Source organism: Notamacropus eugenii, chromosome 7, assembly GCF_028372415.1.
Source record: "Notamacropus eugenii isolate mMacEug1 chromosome 7, mMacEug1.pri_v2, whole genome shotgun sequence".
NCBI classification, from domain to species: Eukaryota; Metazoa; Chordata; class Mammalia; order Diprotodontia; family Macropodidae; genus Notamacropus; species Notamacropus eugenii.
Genome location: NC_092878.1, coordinates 95,723,319 through 95,732,170, shown reverse-complemented (window position 1 = coordinate 95,732,170; position 8,852 = coordinate 95,723,319). Strand labels below are relative to the sequence as shown.

Below are 8,852 nucleotides of genomic sequence, written 5' to 3'. Positions count from 1 at the left end.
TCAATTTTATGTATATATGGATACATGTGTAGATAGACAGAGAAAGAGAGAGAGAGAGCAAGAGAGCAAGAGAGAGAGAGACAGAGAGACAGAGAGATTCATAGAAGGATCAAATCCATAAAAAAAAAAAAACTTCCAGAACTGATTTATATGCTAATGTGATACAAGTAAAATATCATATTTTGTCCTAGAACTTGATTTGAAAATTATATTTTGCATAAAATGTACATGAATATCAAGGATCACATTACCCCACATAAAAACTTCCATAAAAAGAAGTTTTTGTTGGGTTCTAACAGTGAAAAACTCATTTAGGATATGAATGGCTGATGAAAACATGGTACATAAGATGATATTTGGATTTCATTGTTAAAAAAATTCAATTTATGTTTGACTGATTTATGGCTATAAATAAAGTAGACTTAAAAGGCTGGGTAAGGAGGTAGTTGCTATGCATCTAATAAATTTAATATTTTTTTTCTAAAAGGATAAATGAAGGAGAAAATTGACTGTTTATGTCCCCCACCAGTCAGATATTCTAGAATAGACTTGTGGAAGGTGCAATTTTAACAGTATAGATAGGCAATAATTCAAGAGACAAAAAACAAGAAAAGATCCATTAGTAAAACTTGTGACCCCAAGTACCTATACACCAAATGCCTATAGTTTAGACAATGACAGCAGGAAGAAACTAGCAGTCTTAATTCAAAGGGGCATGTGTTTCCTTATCAGAATCACTGAAGTTTAATTGGGTGAAGCCCATGACTAGACTTTCAATCTAGATGGCATTATACTTTTCAAAAGAAAAAATATAGGGAAAGAGGGGAGAGGTAATATTATAGATTGGCAGAGTGTAACCTTCTGAGGAAATGTAGCAGACAGAGGAAGAAGCAGCATAATAGCGTTTGAGCAAAAGTCAAAGAATGCAAAAAATGGAAGGAATTTTACCATTGGAATATTGTACAGTACAGCAGGACAGAAAGAAGAAAGAGTTTGGGAAACAGATCACAACTGTGGCAAAGATCAAAATGGGCCAAATATGGTGGAGGAAACTAACAACAAACCATGGTTATTTCGTATTAGAAGAAAAGAATCAAGGAAAGAAAAGGTCCTTTCCTTAAGAGAGATGGAATGATGATAATCAAGAAGATGGAGAAGGCAGAGTTACTTAATTTTACTTTTTCTCTAATTTGACTGGAAAGGAGAATAAACTTTGCTCAGATATCTTTTCTTATGCAAATTGTGGTGATATATCCTTTAAATATCCCTATAAAGTTGGCCCCTGTACTTGACTGGCACATAGAGCAGAGCATTAGGCTGAATTTATGAAAAACAAATTGATAAGGACAAATGCAAAATATTGAACTTGTATAGAAAAAGAAACCTCAAAAAATAAAAGCTAGAGGATCCACAGATTTAAAAAAAAATTGTTCTGAAAGCGTTCTGGGGATGTTAGCTTACAGGAAACTCAATATTAGTCAAGAGTGGTATGTGACAGACAACACAAACTAATATAGTGTTGGGTTGAATTTAGGACTGTAAGAAATGGCATTCTGCTCTTGTGAGTTGGAAGCTGAAGTATAGGCTCCATCACTATGGCTGAAAAGGGCATAGATAGAAAGTAGAAAGTGATTAGAGAAGAGCCATGAGGAGGGTAAAAGGCCTAGAATTCAAGATAGCAGAGAAAGCGGAAGGGAGTGGGCATATTTATAAAAAAGAAAAGAAAATTTAGAGTAATGTTGAAGATCCAGGAGAATTGTATTCATGTATTTGAAGGATTGTTATGTAGGATTAGAAAAACTAGAACTATTTCTCTACCATCATCATGAGTTTCACTCCCTGCTCCTTCACCTTCTCCATCAATTATTGCTTCCTGTGCTCAGTTCAGGTGCCCAACTACTAGATCTGGTCGACCAGCAACACCACCAGTATCTATGCGGGCGTGGATGTCTCTGGCTCCCGAATCTCCAAAGCCCGTGCCACCAGTTTCCAAAGGGCTGGGAAATGGGAACTTCATGGCATGGGCCATTTTCAGGAAAGGGGATACAGGGAAAGAAGGAAACTATACAGGACTTCAGTGACTGCCTTGCCTCTAACCTGGAGTGTGTCAGGAACCTGGAGACTGAGAATCTCAAACTGAAAGGCAAAATCAGGGAGCATTTGGAGAAGAAAGAACATCAGATCAGAGAATGGGGACACTATTTCAAGACGACTGAGAATCTGTGGGAGCAGATTTATCCAAGCTCAGTGGACAATGCCAGAATCATCCTACAGATTGATAATGCCTATCTAGTGGCTGATGATTTCATTCAAGTATGAAGCAGAGCTGGCCGTGAGACAGTCTGTATAAAGTGACATTCATGGCCTCTGGAAGGTCATCGATAACATCAACAAGACCAAGCTGCAACTTGCCAGGCCTAGAGGCCTGTATTGGGCTACCCGAGTCTTTCTTACCTCACCTCCAAGGTCTTTGGTTGGCCAAAACCGGATGCACATATGAGAGAAAGGACGTTCCAGAGTCGAACAAGGGTTGAGCTTTATTTCAGAGTCTGGGTTACAAGTGCAGGGAGGGTCTTCCTTAGGAGGAAGAGGGGGAGATTTCCTAAGGAGGCTAAGCTTAAGGGATTGGAAGTAGAAGTACAAGCGGGGAGAGAGGGGGAGGGGAGAGAGGAAAGAAGAGGAGCAGAGCCTACTTTCCTCTTGGCTCCACACGTGCTAAGAGAGCTTTCAGGCTTCCTCAATCCTACTTAACCTTCCAGCAGCATAGTTTGCATCTAAATACCGTGCTGTTAGATAACAATAGTGTGCTCCAATCTGGGACAATCTCGAGGGCAGGGAGACTCCACCCATCACGTATCTCCCGGGGAGAGGCGGAAATACCCGAGCTAGCCAAGCTAGCTCAGTCTGACCTTCTCGAATCCCCGCTGTTCATGGAGGGCCTCGTAAGACTCTAAGATTTAGAAGTCCCACTTTTACCCGCCCGAGACCGTCCACACGGATTTGAGCTTCCAATCCCAACATATCCCCTTCTTTGTTTTGTGCGGAGCGCACCTGGCTCTAGAGCAAACAGTGGCTGGAGGCTGAGTGGATTAGGAAGGCCTTTAGCATATGAGTACCCTAAAACAAGACTTCATTCACACAGAAATCTGCAGCTAGCACAACTGACAAAGGGAGGCATCAAATAAAACAAAGATGAAACTAAATGGCTGAGTTACAACAGGGGAAGTGCAATCAACTAATCCCAAAGTGTATTTTAAGAGGAACAGCTGGTGTAGGCGCTTTACACGTCACAACCCCCCTTAATCTTGCAAATGGATCTATACAGGTGAAAAATTGGTCACCTCCTCCCCCCCCAATGTCCTGGCTTTGTGATATCAAAGTCCTCCTTCAGCCGGTGGAAAGAGATGCCTAGATGGGAAGCTGTCAGCAGCAGTGTCTGCGGTTGCGATGAGTGCTGCCTCCTCTCTGGGCAGCAAGGTTAAAGCTGTCAGCAGCAGGCTCAGGTGGTGTATGATCCTTCTCCGGGGTCTCCGGGCTCTCCGGGGTCTCCGCCTCTGGCGTCTCCGCTGTCTCCGACATCGGTTCCCACTTACGGATCCTTCTAATGGGAATCCACGCATGACCTTTTCCTGTGGAGACACAAACATACCCTCGACCCCATATTAGTATCTTAAAATGTCTCGTAGCTGGAGTAGTATGTGAGCCTTTTGAGACAGCTGTATCAAGCTCTGATTGTGTTAGGTGACCTTTTCCCCTTCTTTGTTTAGCGAGGATCGCCTTCAAGGTGAGATTGGCCCTTTCCACTATGGCCTGGCCTTGTGGATTGTAGGGGATTCCTGTAACATGTCGAATCCCTAGATCGCGGAGGAAGTGTGTAAGGGTTTGAGAAGTATAGGCAGGGCCGTTATCTGTCTTTATTTCTAAGGGTAAGCCTGAAACAGAAAAACAGTGCCAAAGATGTTGAATTACTTTAGCACTTGATTCACCTGGCTGTAAAGTCACCATAAGGAATCCGGACCATGTGTCAACTGTCACATATATGCACTGGCCCTTAAGATGGGTGACATCCATTTGCCAAATTTCATTGGGTGCCAAGCCACGAGGATTGACACCCTGGTCTAGAGATGGGTGGAATGGGATACATTGGAGACAGCTCTTAACAATTTTTCTGGCCTGTTCCTGAGTTATCCCATATAATTTGCAGAGGGCTTCTGTGGCTAGGTGGAACCTATCATGAGCCTTTTGGGCCCTTTCTTGTGGTTCCACAGTGTGCCCTACCTGGTATAGTGAATTGTCTGCTATTTGATTTCCTTCAAAAATTGGTCCTGTGCCATTTGTATGTGAGCGCACATGTAAAACATAAAAAGGGTGTGTTCTGTTATTAATGGTGGTCAATAGCCACTCACACTGTGAAAAAATATTGGACCGATAATCTACAATAGAGTCCTCAATCCATGAAATTAATAAAGATGCATACTGACTATCAGTGATAATATTAATGGGTATGTCACTATATATTTGGAGAGCTTGGATTATAACTTCCAATTCGTTCTGTTGAGTAGAGGTGTAGGGTGTGTTAACTATATATATCTCTTGGGAGGCCGAATTATAAATAGATGCCTTGTGATGTTTCGTGGCATCTGTAAAAATGTTAGGCCCTTCTACTGGGTTTTGTGAGTACCTTTTCACTGGTGCTGGGGCCCACTGTAATAATTCTTTGAATAGCAAAGTCGAATTTGGTTTCATCTGGGCCCAGTGGAGTATAGTGGCCCAAGAAACATGATTCTGAGCTAACTCTTCTACATCCTTAGTGGTGAGTGTAGCATAAAGAATTGGCTGTTTTTGGTATATGTGGGTGGCTCTTCTTACTGCCACTAGTGCTAACCGTCCTAGAAATTCCCACTTGTTTAGTAAACTGCTTCCTGTTTTACTTAAATATATCCACTCTAGGGGCTTCTATTTTTGGTGTATGATGGCATAGGGAGGTGTGGTGGAGATAATAGATACCTCCAGATCTCCTCCTGGATCCCACCGAAATGTGGTGGACTCTAAAAATTGTTTTTTTATTGCCTCTATGGCCTTGGCTGCTTCAGGAGTCAATGTTTGTGGGGAATTTAAAGCAGAGTCTCCTGTCAATAGTGAATATAAAGGTTGCATGAGAGGTAAAGGTATAGGCACCTTTGATCTTATCCATTGGATAGCTCCTACTAGTTTCTGAGCATCATTGAGTGTTTGGACCTTTATATCCCATTTTGGGGGTTCCGGCCGAATGATGGTGCCCTGTATCTGATATCCCAAATATTTGTAATTGGGTCCTCTCTGTATCTTTTCAGGAGCAATAACTAATCCTAGTCCTAAAAGGTTCCTTTCTACTGCTTGGAAACACTTCTCCAGTTCCTTGAGATGAGGTGCAGCTATAAGGATGTCATCCATATAATGGATGATTTTGCATTGGTATTGCTGTCTGGGGCTTTCTAAGGCTTGATTAACATACCACTGGCAGATGGTGGGGCTGCAACTCATACCTTGGGGCAATACCTTCCACTGATACCTCTTTGCAGATCCTTCGTTATTGGGGTGAGGTATTGTAAAAGCAAACCGAGGACAATCTACTTTGTTTAAAGGAATGGAAAAAAAACAATCCTGAATATCAATGATTATAAGTGACCAACCCTCCGGGATGGCATTAGGAGAAGGGAGACCTGGTTGCAGGGCTCCCATAGGCATGAGAGACTGATTTACCTTCCTTAGATCTGTAAGGAACCTGAATTTCCCGGATTTTTTCTTTATAACAAACACAGGAGCATCCCAGGGTGACTTTGATGGTTCTATATTTCCTTTTTCTAATTGCTCCTTAACCAATAGTTGTAGTGCCTGGAGTTTTTCTGGAGTCAGGGGCCATTGCTCCACCCAAATCGGGGTGTCTGACTTCCAATTCAAGGGTGGGGACTCCAGAGTAACAGCAATGGTCCTTACTAAAAATTTGATAACCTCATCCAGAGGCGGCTCATAATGTCTCTGCCCCAGATGTTAAAACTAAGTCCTGGAATCACCAATGGCCATACGGTCCCTTGGCTATCCTCTGCCTCCCACTTTATTGGGTGCATTGTCTCTAAGGTATTTTGGCACCCTCCTATTCCCCACACTGGTCTCTGGCTTTCTTTGAGCTTCCAGTGCCGGGGTACTGAGCGACCGCTAAGGCAGGTCCTATCCGCTCCAGTATGGAGCGTGCTATAAGGAGGCGCAGAGGGAAGGCACGGCGTATTCTCCCCTGCCTCGCCTTTCCCATCCGCTAGATGGAGCTCCGAACCTATTTTTTTCTCTACACTCCTTAACTTTCTGCTCTCCAAGGTCCTCCCCTCCCCTCTCTCCGCTTCCACTCTCATTCCAATCCCGCCCTGGCCTCTCCAGCCCTTCCAGCAGGCTTTTAATTACACCGAATATCAGGAAATCTAAATCCTCCAGCTCCCCAGGGTATTGTTGCTCATAAGCAGTCATTTGCTCTCCGACCGCTCCCCATTTTTCTCTTGATATTCCTGCCTGCTTGAGCCAAGGAGAAACTTTCCAAATCCTTTTACAAAATTCTCGGAGGTCATGTAACTCTATTGTGACCCCCGCCTTCCTGCATTCCCTGTGAAGTTTCTCAGCCCAGACCTCCTGTTCCTCTGGCTTTATTACTGGCAATAAATTCCCCATCTCCGCCCTTTTCCCAGGGGTTTGGGAAGCTTCTCTCCACTTTCTCTCCTTCCGAATCTAGGATTCGGGACTCGCTTCTTTCACAGCCCCTTCCGGGTGTACCCCAAAAGCACCCAGGATTATCTGCGCTCCCAATCCCTGTTGGGGCGCCAACTGCCAGGCCTAGAGGCCTGTGTGGGCTACCCGAGTCTTTCTTACCTCACCTCCGAGGTCTTCGGTTGGCCAAAACCGGATGCACATATGAGAGAAAGGACGTTCCAGAGTCGAACAAGGGTTGAGCTTTATTTCAGAGTCTGGGTTACAAGTGCAGGGAGGGTCTTCCTTAGGAGGAAGAGGGGGAGATTTCCTAAGGAGGCTAAGCTTAAGGGATTGGAAGTAGAAGTACAAGCGGGGAGAGAGGGGAAGGGGAGAGAGGAAAGAAGAGGAGCGGAGCCTACTGTCCTCTTGGCTCCACACGTGCTAAGAGAGCTTTCAGGCTTCCTCAATCCTACTTAACCTTCCAGCAGCATAGTTTGCATCTAAATACCATGCTGTTAGATAACAATAGTGTGCTCCAATCCGGGACAATCTCGAGGGCAGGGAGACTCCACCCATCACGTATCTCCTAACACAATCAGAGCTTGATACAGCTGTCTCAAAAGGCTCACATACTACTCCAGCTATGAGACATTTTAAGATACTAATATGGGGTCGAGGGTATGTTTGTGTCTCCACAGGAAAAGGTCATGCGTGGATTCCCATTAGAAGGATCCGTAAGTGGGAACCGATGTCGGAGACAGCGGAGACGCCGGAGGCGGAGACCCCGGAGAGCCCGGAGACCGTCCACACGGAATTGAGCTTCCAATCCCAACACAACTGGAGACAGAGATTGAAACCCTGAAGGAAGAGCTACTCTTTAGGAAAAAAACCATGAGGAGGAGGTGAATTTTCCACAAGTCCAAATCGCAGGTTCTGGGGTGACCGTGGAGGTGGACTCTGCCAAATCTCAGAGCTTGAGCAAGATCATGGCTGATACTTGAGCTCAGGATGATGGTCTGGCTCAGAAGAACAGAGAGGAGTTTGATAGATACTGCTCCCAACATACTGAAGAGACTACTGACAATCAACAAAAGATCTGAGGAGGTGGAAGCAGCCTGAAACACTGTCACCAAGCTAAAACATACAGTCCAGTTCCTAGAGACTGACCTGGATTCCCTTAAAAATTTAAAAACCAGTTTGAAGGACAACCTGAGGGAGGTGGAGACCCACTACACTATCCAGATGGAGCAGATAAATACAGCCTTGCCACACCTGGAAGCAGAGGTGGGGCAGAGAGGAACAGAGGGGCAGTGTCAGGCCCAGGAATATGAGTCCCTGCTCAACATTAAGGACAAACTGGATACACATATCAACACCTATCACAACCTGCTGGAGAATGGGGAGGACTTCAATCTTGTACGTACCTTGGACAGCAACAGCAGTTCCTTACATAAGACCAGCACTGAGAGGACTGTAGACAGCAAAGTGGTTGGCAGAGACCAATGGCACTGAAGTCCTGCAGCTTTAGGGCCATAAACTGAAAACTCAGACTGAGTCAGGAAGTTAATAAAGATTCTTTGGTCACCTAAAAAATAAGAAGAAAAAACTAGAGAAATTCTGTTTAGTTTGTAAGGCAGATACAAAAACAATGAGGGAGGAAGTAGCAAAGGGAACAATTTTGGTTTGATGTAAAAAAAAAAAAAAAAAAGCTTCCCAATAGTTAGAGATGTACAGAATTGTAGTCATTGCCAATTATTTTCTTTGTAGCTCTTTAAACAAAAGCTGGATGACCACTTCTTGGGCATATTGTAGTAGATAATCATCATTATATGGGGTAAACTAGATGGCTGCAGAAGTCCTTTTTAACTTTGAAATTATATGATTCTGTGACCTAGTACTTCCTGACCCTCAAGTACTTCACAAATATTTAGTTAAAACAAATTATATGTGCTAATCAAAAATTCAGATAGAGAACAATGTAACAAAGAACAAATGACAGTGCTAAATACACACCTAACATTAATGGTTGAGAATATTTTATAAAATGAAAACTGGCAACATGATTCATTTTTTAATGAACTTTGGAAAACTGGCTCCAATATGGAATGAAATTAATCTGAACCTTTATATCACTCCAA

The 8,852-nt window shown here is 43.6% G+C and overlaps 1 pseudogene; it reads left to right on the top strand.

Annotated features, from left to right (window-relative positions):
* The first annotated feature begins 1,825 nt into the window (after positions 1-1,825).
* Positions 1,826-8,242, top strand: LOC140514709 (keratin, type I cytoskeletal 18 pseudogene; annotated as a pseudogene).
* Positions 8,243-8,852: the final 610 nt, after the last annotated feature.